Source organism: Sitophilus oryzae, unplaced genomic scaffold, assembly GCF_002938485.1.
Source record: "Sitophilus oryzae breed Bouriz unplaced genomic scaffold, Soryzae_2.0 scaffold_1801_pilon_pilon, whole genome shotgun sequence".
Classification (NCBI taxonomy): Eukaryota; Metazoa; Arthropoda; class Insecta; order Coleoptera; family Curculionidae; genus Sitophilus; species Sitophilus oryzae.
The window spans coordinates 178,981-194,544 of NW_022146504.1; positions in this window are offsets into that span (position 1 = coordinate 178,981).

The following is a 15,564-nucleotide window of genomic DNA, read 5'->3' on the forward strand; positions in this document are numbered from 1 at the left end:
TGACGGGTATCATGTGTCAACTTTTGACATATTCGCTCAAAAACAAATTGTATTTTAAATCTCAATCTAGAGTGCCATGTCTGTGTTAAAAACACTAATTTTTAATCAACGAGCCTTGGAAAAATAGATTTGATCGTCTAATATTTTTAGTGTCTTGTCCTGGCCGGTTAAAAGATGCCCAAATCGTATTTTTGATCATATCTCAATTTTTTTCAAATGGAACGAGGGTGGCTCATTAGCATATTTCGAAAAATATTTTTTTTACGAATAATTTGATACCACACACTTGCTACTTCGAGTCAAATTGTCGTTATGAACCGCATGTTACAATTTCAAATAAACCATATGCGAAAATGTCAAAAGTTGACATATGATATGCAGTGGCGTATCCAGAATTCATGCCGGGGGGGGGGTCAATAACTCAGTATTATACCTAAATATATGTTTTGAACTGAAATGAACAAAATTCTTACAGCTTTAGTGTACATTAATAAATAATATTTTTTTGCCTTTAGCTGTGTATTTTTTCTAATTTCGAAAAATCGAAAGTAGAGAAAAAAAAATAAAAAGTAAAAAGAAAATTGTTTTGCTTGTCGTAAAGGGGGGAGAGCTTGGTTAAGCTAAAGAGCTTAAGAGCTTGGTTAGCTCCACTCCCACAGCCGGTTTCTGTGCCTACTCTTCATCAGGTGGGCTGTCCAGGGGCTGGTTCTCACCGATACGGCAAGTAAAACTTGTTCAATATCAACAGACGATGTCGTAAAGTGTCGGTGAGATATTAGTGCATCTCCCGTCATATCAATAAAGGTTTTTTTTATATTAACAAGTAAGTACCTACCTAATTACAGCTAGGTACTATGGTAAATAATAGATATAAATAAATAAAAAATATTTTTCTTAGGAAAATGGTTTAATAAGTAACATTACATCATAAAACAGGAAAAAATAATCATTAACACAAAAAATTAACCGAAAAATTAAAGAAGCAAATAACAAAAAAAGAAGAAACAAACAAAAGGCCAAGTGAATAAAGAAAAAACGCAGATACAAATAAAATTAAATAACAATATCCAGCTTTCTGGCTTTTGCCTGCATTTCATTAAGTACCTCTTCTGTACTACCAGATATTGAAAATTGGTAAAGTTAAAGTAAAGTAAATCTTAGTTAGGTACAAAAAACGGTAAACACATTAAGAATAAAATGAATAGGGAGATGTAAGAGTATTCCCTATTATAATTATACGCCTATACAACAATATAAAAAAAAATAAAAATAAAAATCTACCTATAATGGTAAATTACATTATAGTTTTTGTGAATATGTAATGGCAAAATATAAATTGGACCGGCGCGCGTCGTGTCTGGAGGGGGCAATTGCCCCCTTTGTCCCCCCCCCTGGATACGCCACTGATGATATGTCATTCTACTCAGAGTGTTATTTTCTATTGAATAAAGTAACAAAATACCGAGGGTACCATTTAAAAATCATAAGTTGTAGTAATTTCCGGTGAAACAGGAAATGACTGAAAACAATTGAATACGTCATTCAATCCTAATTTATGTCATGTACTAACATACCAAATCTCGATTTTTTATCTGCAAAATTAAAAAAGTTGTAGGGGTTACTTTTGAGACGCACCCGGTATAAAACTGCTTATTTATATTTAGTTTTGAAACGATCTACTTATTTTTCTTTCTCATAAGCGAAACGTATGTCCACGACGATTTATAAAGTGTGAGATTTTTAGTGAAGTATAAATCTTTGCAAACAATTTGCACTCAAGCGGCTCCTCGAGTTATCTTTGAAAGTACTCCAAGTTTACATTTTGCTAAGTACCCTTAAAATCACACGACTTTTGTTAGCTAAACCTTTTGTACACACATACCCCGTCTTCAAGCACGCCTTAGAATTAAAGGCAAATATTTGAAGTCAACGTAAATGAAATATGGGAGGCCTCTAACGGGTCCTTATTAAACAAATATATTTAAGTAACTGATTCTTCCATTTTATTGCAGATTTAGATGCAAATTATTATTTTAATAACTGTTTTGTGAAGAAATTTTAACAGGTAACAGTAAAACCGTTTATTAATATAGGAGTGCTTTCATTAATAAATGTACATAATGTGAATCTACAGGGGCTGGCAAAAAGTATACAACATAAGTTATACAGTATACAGTACCTTTTGATGTGCAATGTATGGATTTAGGATGCCCCACAATGAAAATACATTAATTATTTCCACATACTTAAACAGAGTGTTCCAAAAAATATGAGCCATTTCTCGTGGGGTGGTTCCTCACGTAAAAATAAGAATTTTTATATTAATACAGGGTGTCCCAGAAATAATTGCAAGTATTGTAAGGGGTGGTAGATCTCGATAAAAGAAACACATTTTCTCTTTATCGTTTTCCAAATAAGTCCAAAATAACGGAGTTATTTTACTTCGAAAATTTGCAAAAAGATGATTTGTTGCTAAAGTTTTGAGCAAAACTGGATCTTTTCTAAATTTTCTTTCTTGTAAATTTAATCTAATACCCATGTTGCCATATTATCAAAAAATTATGTTTTTTAACTAAAAACTAAAAAAAATTCCAAATTTTTCAAAAAAGTTCAAATTTTCAAAAAAAAAATTTTTGCGGGAAAACCTCATAGGCGTGTTTCTGGGGTCGAACTATACTACCAGTTAAAATACTTGCACTATTTCTGGAATACCCTGTATAGGTCCGATTCTGCTTTGTTTCGTAGCTACAGGGGGTTAAAATCTTTTTTTTTTTCAATTTATTACATTGATTGTAATAAAGAAGTTTACAGAAGAGCACGCAAAATATTTTCTGCTAAGTGCTTTTAGCGATTTGAATGAAATTTTGAGGGTAAAAACTATTAAGTTTATGGCACTTTTTGACAAATTTAATCTAACCTTAATAAAACGTCGGGAAAGCGAGAATTTTAAGAAAGCTGTTTTTTTAATATATCTTTTGCTATGCTCTTCTCACCAAAGTGCGGGCCGTCTGGCTACCATTAGACTGCTGCGGTTCACTACTGCGCATCACATCTGTAAAGGGTATCCCAGTTTCGTGTGTTTTATGAGATTTATCGTTTATGAGTAGAGATACAATGATGCGATTTTTACATTACTTTGTTACGTTTTTATGAAACTAAATATGCTACACATAAGTATGTTTGTCCTAGCCTCCTTAGTTCCTGAAATACAGGGCGAATTTGTGATGCGCAGTAGTGAAGAGATGTTGAATACAGATATGATGCGCAGTAGTGAACGCAACGTCTACCGGCAGCCAGACGGTCCGCACTCCGTTCACGAGTTTAAAATAATAATCTCTTAGACTATAAGAAAAACAGTGAAATCGTTATGGAAATGAAAATATAAAATGACACCAATCACAAGCAAATCGTATATCTGATGAACGGAGGCATGAAAATGCAATAAATTTAAAAATTGCGTAATTTTCTCACCAATCGAAGTCTTTAAATTCAACCAATAGCATTAATATCGTATCATCGTATCGCCAGATAACGGATGCACGAAAATCAAGCTTAAGACTTCTTGACTATCGGATAACATTGTTATCTCCTATTTCCAATAGTACCTATCTAAGATAAGTTGTGATCTTCATCATCGTCGATAGCGTACATTTCTGGCTTAAGAGTGCTTGGGTAGGAGCCTATTGATTCGGAGTATTTAGTTTTCGGCCCAAATGCTCCTATCCCTGTTACTGTTTTGGTTCTGAAAGCATCAGTATACCACTTTTTTCTATTGTAGCACCAAAGGTATTCTTGTGTCAACTCTATTCTGTCTAAAAAATGTCTTTTTTTTTGTACAGCCCATGTGGCGGATTCATCTTTCCAAAAAAAATCCTTTATGGTTATTTCGCCACTGCACTGCAAGAAAATCTACAAAATAAAATAATGATTTTTTGTAAACACTTCTGCGTTAAACCTAAACGGACGCTGTTTGTCAGAAGTTATGTTCACAGTAATACAAATTTGCCTAGCAAAAAATGCTTAACGTTTCGGAAAGTTATCTCTTTCCGTCGTCGGAAGCAAAAAAATACAAGGAATAAAGAAAAAAACTATTTAAAATATTTAAATTCAACTATTCGAGAACACTTTACTTTTTTAAAACAGATACGTATACAAGAAACCGTTGACGTTCTGTTAAAATGACATTTTTAACTTGATATTTAAACTTCAAAATTAACAACTACTGCCTGATAACAATTACTTAATAAGGTAAAACCAAAAAGCCCCAAACTTTCTGTATGATTATTTTTAAATTTTACGTTAGTTATATTTATTTATCTTGTTGTATCTATTGTTCTTTAAAATCAAAGAAGCGATAGCCACACATTACTAACATCTACCGATGCATGAGCAATACATTTATTTTTATTAGATTGAATTAAAAAAGCCTCTTTTATTTTTCTTTTAGAGGCTATCGCTTCTTTCATTATAATTTTGGCGTTATTAAAATTTATTCTGTGCCCTCTGTCCCTGTGCAGAAATCTTTACAAAAAACAATTATTTTATTTTGTAGATTTTCTTGCAGTGCAGTGGCGAAATACCCATAAAGGATTTTTTCTATTCTGTCTATCGCATGGAAATAATTGCGATAATACATAATAAAACCATTAGAAAAATAGCCATGTTTAAATAAACTTTCGACGATGATTAAATTGCGGAATTTTTAATTAAAAATTAAATAGCAAATGCACCGGTTTTTCATATAACTTATTTTGCCTCCCCAATTTTTGTTAGTAGCTCATACCCATTATTACACTTCACGAGCCGCCACTGGCAATCGATCAACCCATTGGAAACAGAAGTACCAACGAATTCGTCTCACATTGTACTGCAATTTCCATTTTGGCTTGAAAAACAACGACAAGGAAGTAGCTAGAAACATGCAAAGAGGAAAACATATATGACATTTTCATTGTGTTCAATTTCACTCAGTCAGTCGGTCTCGGTAAAAGCAAAAGTATTCTCTTAATGATTTCAAAGGAATTTTGTAGCGTATTTAAAACTGTTTGATGTCCGCCGCTAAGTTGACAGCACATTTGTTTAACGTTGTTGTGAAAGAATATTTATCACAAAATTACTAAGTTGGCTTTATTATACTTTATATTTTATACTTTTTCAGATTTTAATTGTTAATTATGATTAAAAGTCATTGTATTTTCTGTAATGACTACAATTTAATTCAATTATTGTTTAATATAAATTAATAAATGTTAATTCAAAGTGAAATACATTCTAATAAATAAGACAACACTCGAAATAATAAAAGAATACCTATAATTGGAACAACTAATACCCAGCTCGGGATCTCTACTACCAGAAATCAACAGAATAATTAAGTTAGCATGGAGTACTTATTATGGAAGCATGGATCGCAAATGCGGGATCCCTCCGAGATTCCGCGGGATCAAAGTTGCGGGATTTACCGTGCGGGATCGACACATTACTACTTACTACTGGGTAACCGAATCGATCTCAATCAAGATCAAACCGCTTCGTTCCGGGTCGATGCGTCGACGCTCGGAACCCGGGGGATTCCCCTTACGGCTTGGCCATTAAAAATAAGTGAAACAAACAGGTTAGTTGTTAGATTTCTTTCTCTTTCTGGCGTATGTGCGTAGAAGTGATGAAGAGCGGTTAGTACTTGTGGACAATTTCGTCAAATAAACTGCCGGACATAGTTATTGGGACAAGCAAAATTTTAGGGTAAATTTAAAGTTGAATATCTCTTGAACTAAAAAAAGATTTTGGGATGCGGTTTGGACCGTATTTTAGATGCATTTATTGTGATTAAGATGCTATGTGGTTTTCGAAAATATATTTAGTTAATTCTCGTATACAGGGTGTTTTATAAGAGTGTGAAAGTTTGGTTAAGAATCTTTTTTACCGCAAATTTACAATTTTTAAACAATCGAAATTTTTACCAAGTACGACTAATCTGTATTGAAATTACAAAAAAACAATTTGATCGGTTTTTTAATTTTTTTTTGTTTTAAGGAAAATACAATATTTTTTTTGAAAAATATGAATTTTTAGTCATACGTATTGTCCTAAATGGTACAAAAAGCTTTGTACATTCTGCATATGCCAAAAAAAGTTTGTAATAGAGTGTATCTAAAAGCAGATAACTAACACAAGTTAAAAAAACTTCATCATTAGAATAATATTTTTATTTATAAAATAAGTAGATAAATTATAATAAAATTTAAGTTTATTTAATATTAAATATATTCTTTGAACACTCTGTACACATCGGTCCAAATTTCTGTACAGCTCGTTTAAGATACACGCTATATCAATATATTGTGGGCCTATGCAAAATGTACAATGCCTTTTGTACCATTTAGGACCAAATGTACGACTATTGTTTACAGTCCCGCAATTTTGCGGATCCGCGGGATTGATTGCTTTAATCCCGCGAGTTTGCGGGATTGAGATTTTGGTGCGGGATTGCATTCCCTAGCTGGGGACATAAAATAATTAACTAGAAAGAAGTGTCAACTCTGTGTTAAATCGTGGAAACACGATACGCCACCGAAAGCCTTCGTTGTCGTCTGGAGAACTAACTTTCCAATTGACAGGTTGACATGATAAGGATATGATGGCTTAATTTTCATTTCCGTTTCCGGTTATTCAATGGCGGACCCTCTTTCAGTTCAAATGTATGTTGTATTTTTTCTTTTCATAAATAAAACCAAAAAATAATTTATTCGCATATATTTATTTGAAATGTGGAACAACGTGACTAAATAAATATAAAAATATAGTGGATTGTATTGTTTCAATACCAATTAGTTAATTATATGCACTTTTAACGTAAATTAGTTAAAATATAAGTATGACTTACAGTAATTTGTAAATAAACACACGTATTCGCAGACTTCAAGGACAGAAAACGGACACAGGAACATGAAAACGGGAGCCTTATACAAAAACCTGAAAACAGAAAAACAATTTTTTTTATACTAAAATTAACAATGTAAAAATATCAATAGGTATAAAATATAAATATACTGTTTAAAAAAAGCGTCCATTATTCCCAAAGAGACCTGGCTTATAAATCAAAAAGAAGCAAAAAGAGACTTTTAGTCGGATAACATAATCATATTATCAGTCCAATTTATTGCATTATTGACAATAAATCGCACATACTGGAGATAACTAATGTTGGCTGTAGTTAAAACTTTAATAAATATATATCTATACTAAAAATTATAGATAACACCATTTTCTTGCATCTAAAAAATGTAAAAACACTGTTTATCTACTACCCATTTTTCATATACATGGGACATACCTACTACTGCAGAAACGTCATTTTCTCCAGGATTCTTCATGTAATATATATTTTATATACTTTATTACCTACATATAAATTTCAGCCGAAATAATAAATTGAACTTCCAAAACGAAACTAAACGGAATTAATTAAAATGGCATCCAATATTTTCTAATATGTTCTAGAACAAATCTGAAGTTGTCTCTGAAACTGAAATCTGTCAATTCTAAACTGTGAAGTTAGACAATTGTTAGATAAAAACAATGCTGTCCTTGTCTAGGCGGCCATACTTGTCGTGAGGAGAATGACAGGAATGACACTAATGACTGTTTCCAATTTTCCTATTTCGCTGTCACCCCCCTGGCTGGGAGGGGGGGGGGATATCCAAGAGAGACCGTAAAAGAATAGAGTGGATACGACAAAAGACTAGGTAATAGATATCATCCACAGAGTCAAATCCCTCTAATAGCAATGGGCAGGAAACCTGACAAGAAGAACAGATAACAGATAGACCACAAAAATTACAGCATGGTACCCACGAGGAATTAAGAGACCTAGAGGAAGACCGAACCTGAGATGGGACCATGATATTAGGAAATTAGCAGGGATAACTTGGACATGCATAGCCAACAATAGACAACAATGTAAATGTGCGGCTACACCATAATTGGAAATGGTTGAACAGACTGAAAATTATGATGATGATGAAAAGTTAATTATTTTATGTAATTTGACGCAGCTGATTTCCTGTAATAATATTGGTGATTCCAATATCAAGAACCAAAACAATGGATACTTAACGATAAACCATTCAGGCTTTACACGAACCTATAACCGATCACTTATCAATAACTGTACCTACTGTTATGTTGTGGGGTTATAAGACATGTAACAATTAGCGCCTACTCCTACGCTTTGAAAGTTTATTACAATAGGGCTTGACGTTATTGGATATAACCTTCTATTTTCATTTACGGTTGAAATATTATATTAACGACTTTCTTTAATGTACCTACACAGGAAGTATGTAAGTTATTAGTAAGTTAGTGAGTTAATTAGTTAGTTTAAGAGTGTTAAACATTTTCGATAGAGAGATTTTTATAAATAACAACTTATTTACTATAGTGACGTTGATAGATAGTCGTGTTATAAATAATTCCCTTCAATTTCAGAAGACATGACTTCATCGCCATCATTAGTTAGTTAATCTTGTAAGTAGCTAAAAATAAACTGCCGGGAGGGTATACGTGTTGACACTGGTCTAATGGTAACTGATGATTATTTAATAATGTAACTAATTTAGTTGTGAACCTTCTAATTGATCGTGTCCGTTTTCATTATCACAGGCAATCGTCAGATAAGAGTAGTGTGCGTGTTTTTCGTTAAACGAATTGCGGATGTCGTGTGTGTTTTTACGAGATATCAGTATATTAAGACATTTATGTTATTTAGTTTTATATTTATACAGAATAGTTTTAAGCATAATATAAAGACCATTTAGATGGTTATTTCGCAGAATATCTATAAGTAATTCAGTCAAAAAAGATATATTGATAATTGAAATAGTAGGCAATACATTGTATAGTTATTTTGTTGAATTTTCTGATTGTTGATTGGTAGCAGTGCTAAAACAAATTACCAACCGAAACATTTACGCAAATTATGTCAATTCATTGAAGCAGTGCCTTCTATTAAAAGATCAGCCTAGGGGCGGACTTTTGTTTACTTCATCAGCTGTACATACTTAGATATTGGGTTAGATTCCGTTTCATATTTTGTCGGTTGATTTTTGGTTTTAACTTTGATTTTGGTATTATTTATTATTGTAGTGCAAAAAACTAATTATTTTGGTGTTTAAGTGACAGAAACTACTACCAGATATATGGTCACTCTCGGTTTCGCATAAAAAAATAGAAAAATTGAAAAATTACACGTTGTGTAAGTGATTTAACCTAAAAGTGCCCATACATTTTTTTTACTTATCGTGATTCTTGTGTTTTTTTAAGACTCTAACAATTCATCAATAAAGCTTAAGTGGAGTGTGTTTTTGGTGCTATGCCTCATCTTTGTTGTGTTCCCTGGTCTGGTGGAAAGGACTTACTTATACTAGGCAGCCTAAAGTATCCGGAAGAGCAAGAAAAGTGGGTACGGGTTATAAATAAGAGAATTCTATTGAAAATATCTTTAATAAATTTAAAAATAATATTCTCCCATGATGGTATTAATGAAAACTGGACAATTATGTTTATTTTATTCATATTGGTGGAATCTTCACTCCAAGTGTTGTTGGTATGTTGGTTCAGCTTCGATAGATTCAAACACGTAAGTAGGTATTATGATGTAGGGAAAAATAAAGAATATGTGTATTAAAGATTATTATTTTGAGTTCAAATTTTAAAAAAATTTTTGTAAAGACAAGACTGATACAGTTTAAAAAAGAAGAATGTGTTTTTTGTTTGATAATATATAATGTATGTCAAGCATAACATATATTGGTTCCGTAATTTTTAATGAATAGTGTTGATTATTTATAATACCAAATTAATATCAAATATTTAAGTGATGGCTGAATACAATATGAATAAAATAACAATAAAATTGGTATATTTGCATAATACAAAATTAAGTTTTAAGAATAAAGGTGTTACTAAAAATACTAAGAAGTTCATATTTCTTTGTTTTAATTGGTCTAATGTTATTTACATTTTACGTAAGAATTATACTGTATCATCGAAAAAAATCGGCGTCTAGTTGGCTTGGAAATGAACATCGATGACATTCCCTAAATAACTGTACACATAAAAAAATTAACTAGAATTTTACAATCTTGGAAAATTTGATATTCTTGAACCTTGTTTCTAAATATTCTAAATTTTTTGATTTTCTTGGGATTTAGGTTCGGGAAAAACGCTGATTAAATTTTCATTTGGTTTTTCATTATTTTTATTTGGTTTAAAAAAAACGTTTCGGTTAACATTATAGCCTTCATCAGTGTTGTGTCATATGAAAAAAATAGTGTCGAATATAATCCAAAAAATTACATATAAAATATTCACACCACGCACATAATGTTTACTGCGTACTCCATAGTCAATGTAGATAATTTTAGTGTTAAGAATAATAATTTTAAAAAATATGTGGTCATCTTTTGATAAGTTTATATTAGTTTATTAATTGCAGTAAACATTATGAGGTGTGAATTATATTGTATATGTAATTTTTGGAGTATATTCGACACTATTTTCTCATATGACACAACACTGATGTAGGCTATAATTAGCCGAAACGTTATTTTAAACCAAATAAAAATAATGAAAACCCAAATGAAAACTTAAATCAGCGTTTTTCCCGCACCTAAAAATCCCAAGAAAATCAAAAATTTTAGAATAATTTTATATATAAAATGCCAGCGATCTTCATTTCATAGCCATCGCTGACGTCTTTTTTTAGATAATATTGTATTATTTGTAAATATAATTTTTCGAACATTGATACTTGCAAAATATACATATAAATTTTGTGAATGCAAAAATAATACATCACTATTAGTAGATATTGAATGCTTTTTTTGTTAAATTAGATCGATTTTCAAACCCTAAAATTTAAAATATATTTCATTTTACCCAATATCTTATGTACCTATACATTATTTGTATATTGTAAAACATTTGCTGCATTTGTATGGTTTATAGTTTATTTGCCAAAGTATTTATTACTATAAATAGGTATATATGTTGTAGTTATTAACTGTATATTATGTATATTTCATGTAAACTATATCATTTTTAAAATACAAACCAAAAGTCTGAGGAATGATTATGTTTTCCATGTATTCTACAACATATTTATTAATCCGTTATATCTAACTAGCGTGACGTCATAAATCTCGCCCGTGGGCTGATCTTTTAATAGAAGGCACTGATTGAAGTCAATTTTTCTAGCTTTTCTTTTTTGTAAATTTACAAGTTCTGGCTTATAATGACGTATAATAAACTAACAATAATTGTTAATATAGGGTAGCTTCCTTTTTTTATTCCAATCATACCAATAAGTAAATTTTATCAATTTCCTGAAATCGTTTATTTTTACTTTTAGAAGAAAATGTATATAAGAGGAAATTATACCAAGAACAGCAATATAAAATAATAAACCTCTCAGAATCGATTAATCAATTTTGGAGGAAAAAATAGCAAACAGCCAAAAGTTATTAAAAGGTATTAAATGGATTTAAATTTTAAAATATATACTCGTACATACCTATGATTAAGAGCGCTATAAATAAGTAATCCCTTATAACAAATTTATAATATAAAGCAGATAAGAACAGCCATAGATTTAGGTTTTATTATGCTGGTATTATTTTAGACGACTATTTCTATTGTTTCTTTTGAAAAGCTTTTGAATAGCCTCAAGCTCGGTAATATCTTCGTATGAATTATTATGCAGAAGTATTATATTGCTCTGGATATTGCTTCCGGGAGTTTTGTAAATAGAGGTTTTTAGTTTTTATTCATTCCATAATTTTAAATACTTTTTTGTTTTCTGTATTAAATATAGATAGTCTTAAAAATCGTCAATATTATGTATAAATTGACAGATATAATTTAAATATGGTAGGTGTCACTGAAGAACAAAACAGGCCTTATTGACGAGGACCAAAAGCACAATCACGAAAATTTACTAAATTTTGTTATCATATATACTGAATTAAGATCCAGTTCTAGAGATAGAAATATACAAGAAAATTACGGAAAGTAATGAAAAAAAGTAATGAAAGGAACGAGGGTAGAGATACCCCTATTAATTTTTGTCCAAAAAATGTGATACAAAATTGACAATTATATGTGCACGTCAAGTTTTACAAGAGGGCGTCAAAAAATCTACTTAGGTGTTAAATCTTTTAGCCTCAATGTGACGAATATTTTCACCATATTTTCAATAATGCCACCCGCTGCATTATTGTATATTTTTTGACGCTTAAGTTTCTTGAAAATAATGAGAAAAAGAAACCAATGTGAATGCTGTTTTTGCTGAATAAAATACGATATGGAAATTTAATAGTTACATATTTTTTGTTATTATCAACGTGTGAAATAAGTACTGTTATTATTGTTTCTCATATTACCGGATATATTGGTATGGAAGTATCGATATATATAACGTGCAATATTTAATTTTAGCACGATTGATCACATACATACGTTATTTTCTTTTCTGTGTACATACACTAAGAGAAACTATCAGCCAAACAAAAGAATACGAACTTCCACTAGCCATAGCCTTTATAGACTTTGAGTAGGCTTTCGACTCGATATATCCTAAGGCAATAATAGAAGCCCTAGCGAAACAAGGTATAGACAGGCCTTATATAGAAACTCTCGCCAATATATACAAAGAAGCAAATGCAAGAGTAAATTCTTCTTAAGGTGCCGTGCAGACTCCTGCGTAGGCGTTCATCTTTTTCTTCCTCATCAGATGGTTCTGTTAACTGCCGCGACTTGGAGTGCTTGGAAGTCCTGTATGCCTGTCCAATGACGAATATTTCTCAGCCAGGATAGCTTCCTTCGTCCTATTCCCCTTTTGCCCCCCTCTATTTTACCCTGGAGAATTAGACGCTGAAAGTGATAGCGTTCTCCACGTAGTATGTGTCCCAAATAGGCTATTTTCCTCTTCTTGATGATTTCGAAGAGTTCACGTCGTTCCAGACCAGCTCTTCTGAGAATGTCTTCATTCCTCACACGGTCGACCCAGTACTTAATGATAATAGTTAATTCTACCTGATATCCACATTTTTTAAATATGTTAGGCATATTTAGAATTATTTTTAATTAAACTTTAAAATGTATTCTGCCCTTATCATATACAATACATTTTCTTAACTTGTCGATAAAGTATAGTTTTAAAATTTTTTAATATTTGGAAACTTTATCGCAAGGTATATTATTACTAGTTGCTAAATACTCGCTAACGCAATTTTAGGACATGCTTTTTATTATCTGGATTTTATTCTGTTCATCTTATGCTGTTGTTTATTTCATATTAATATTCATGTTTTAGATCTAAATTTTAATGCTATTCAATTACTTTAATGCGATAAAAAGTTAATGTTATTTTTTAATACCTTTGTGTATAATAGTTTTCATATTTATATGGCAAAACTATCAATAAATACTATTATTTATGCAAAAACTATATGCAGTATCATATGGCACAATACAAAAGTCCGACTATTGCGGTGACGTCAAAAATCGATGTTTCTGGCCTGCATCTCATGTTGGTTATGGTAAGCATAATAATTTTATCAGTTATCTAGCATATTTATTAATTCATTCTAATTCATTAGTCCCCCATACCCTTGTTTATAAGGCCCATACACTAGCGGATAAGTTGACCTATTTGATATGGCACGGAACAAAATCGCGGATAAAATTTTATGTTTGTGACAAGCCAAGCCTATCACGAGCCAATTATAATATCCTAAAAGTTGTATGTATATGAGTACAGTTGAGGGTTGGAACCTTTGGTGTTTTTGAATAACGGCAATATAAAACTCTAATTCACCACAATACACCAAAACACTTTGAATTCGCACTGGACCTGGACGTGCCCTTTGCTAACCTTGCTAATGTTTGCTAAGGTGTAATCGACTGCTGATGATGCTAACATAGTTATAGCCAAACGCGCCCCAAATTCAAGTTTTAATCATCTGCCGATGATGCTGGTTACATGGTTATCAAGACGCGCGACAAATGCACCAGTAAAGTGTTTTGGTGTATTGTGGTGAATTAGTATTTTATTTTGCTGTATGTATTTGACCTTTATTTTTAATTCTTCATCTTCTTAATATTTAGAATTTTTAGAATTAGAAAGAGTAAGGGGGGGGGGGTTAGTCACTGCGACCTTACAGATCTATTGTGTCCCCCTTTCTTTAGTTATAACTCATCATACAGTCCCAGAACTTTGACAAAAACCAGTATCTGGGACAGTTTTACAGAGTGTAGTTCTCCATCTCCAATATCAGTCGTACCAAAGTTCATGGCACGAATGGTTGTCGTCTCGGCGCACTCAGTCATCACGTATTCTGAAGTTTCCGCATTTTCCCCACAGAATCTGCATAAGACGTTTCTTCTTAGTTTCAATCTACTGAGGTGTTCATTGAGGAGACAGTGTCCTGTTAAAAATCCCGTGACAATCCGAATTGTTCTTACTTAAATCCAGAAAATCTTTGATCTTTCTTGGTCGTAAGCCCTCAGAAACTTCTTCGAGTGTCTTCGACTGTTGCAAGATTCCCATTCCAGGTTGCGGATGGAGTCTCCTAAGTTCTTGAGTTCCGCTTTTAGTTGGTTACCACTTGGGAAGCAGAACGGTTCTGGTCCAAAGTTAGTGGACTGTTCGCTCCTTTTCTAGCTAGATCATTTGATTTTTCATTGCCTTCTATCATTTGGTGGACAAGATAGCGTAGATTTCTGCCTGTAGGGTAGGATGCTAGGGTAGGTGCCCATTGATTCACAGTATTTAGTTCTCGGCCCAAATACTCTAATTCCTGTTCCCGCATTGATTTCGTATACCAAGTGCAGTGGTGTTAGATCTAGAATGACCTCCATTGCTGCTGTTGGACAGGTTCACATGACTACTGTGCAAACGCATTTCAGTCTCTGGACTTTGCATAGTTTTTAATATTTGACGTATTAAACATTTATTCATTCTTGTTGCTGTCAGCAATTGTCAGAATACCATCAAGTATTCGCCATATATACATTTGATGTGTCAATCTAATGCAATCAAAATATTCTCCAAAATTGCCGTGAACAGAGTTGGAGAAATTATGTCTCATTTTCTGACTCTTCTCCTATGCATGTGAGAAATATTAGGAACCGTCGTAGAATTTCCACTGGCGGATTAGGGCTATATTCCTTATTTATTCAGATTTTCTGAGAATGTGAAATTAATCAAGCTATTCCACTTCTGAACCTCACTCGTTATCGGGGATGTGCATTATCTATTAATATATTGATGATAATGATGATCATTATGTAGATTTTGTAATCACAGGCAGGAGGTTTTTTGCTGGTCTTAGTTTTCGATGTCCTTTTTAGTGCCGTACGCGCATTTATGATATTAATGCGGATGAATATCTTCAAAAGAGTCCTATGGGTATTTCGCCACTTGCACTGTAAAAAATCTACAAAATAAAAGTTACTTTTTGTAAACACCGCTGCGTTAATCCAACGGATACCAACTTGTCAGCG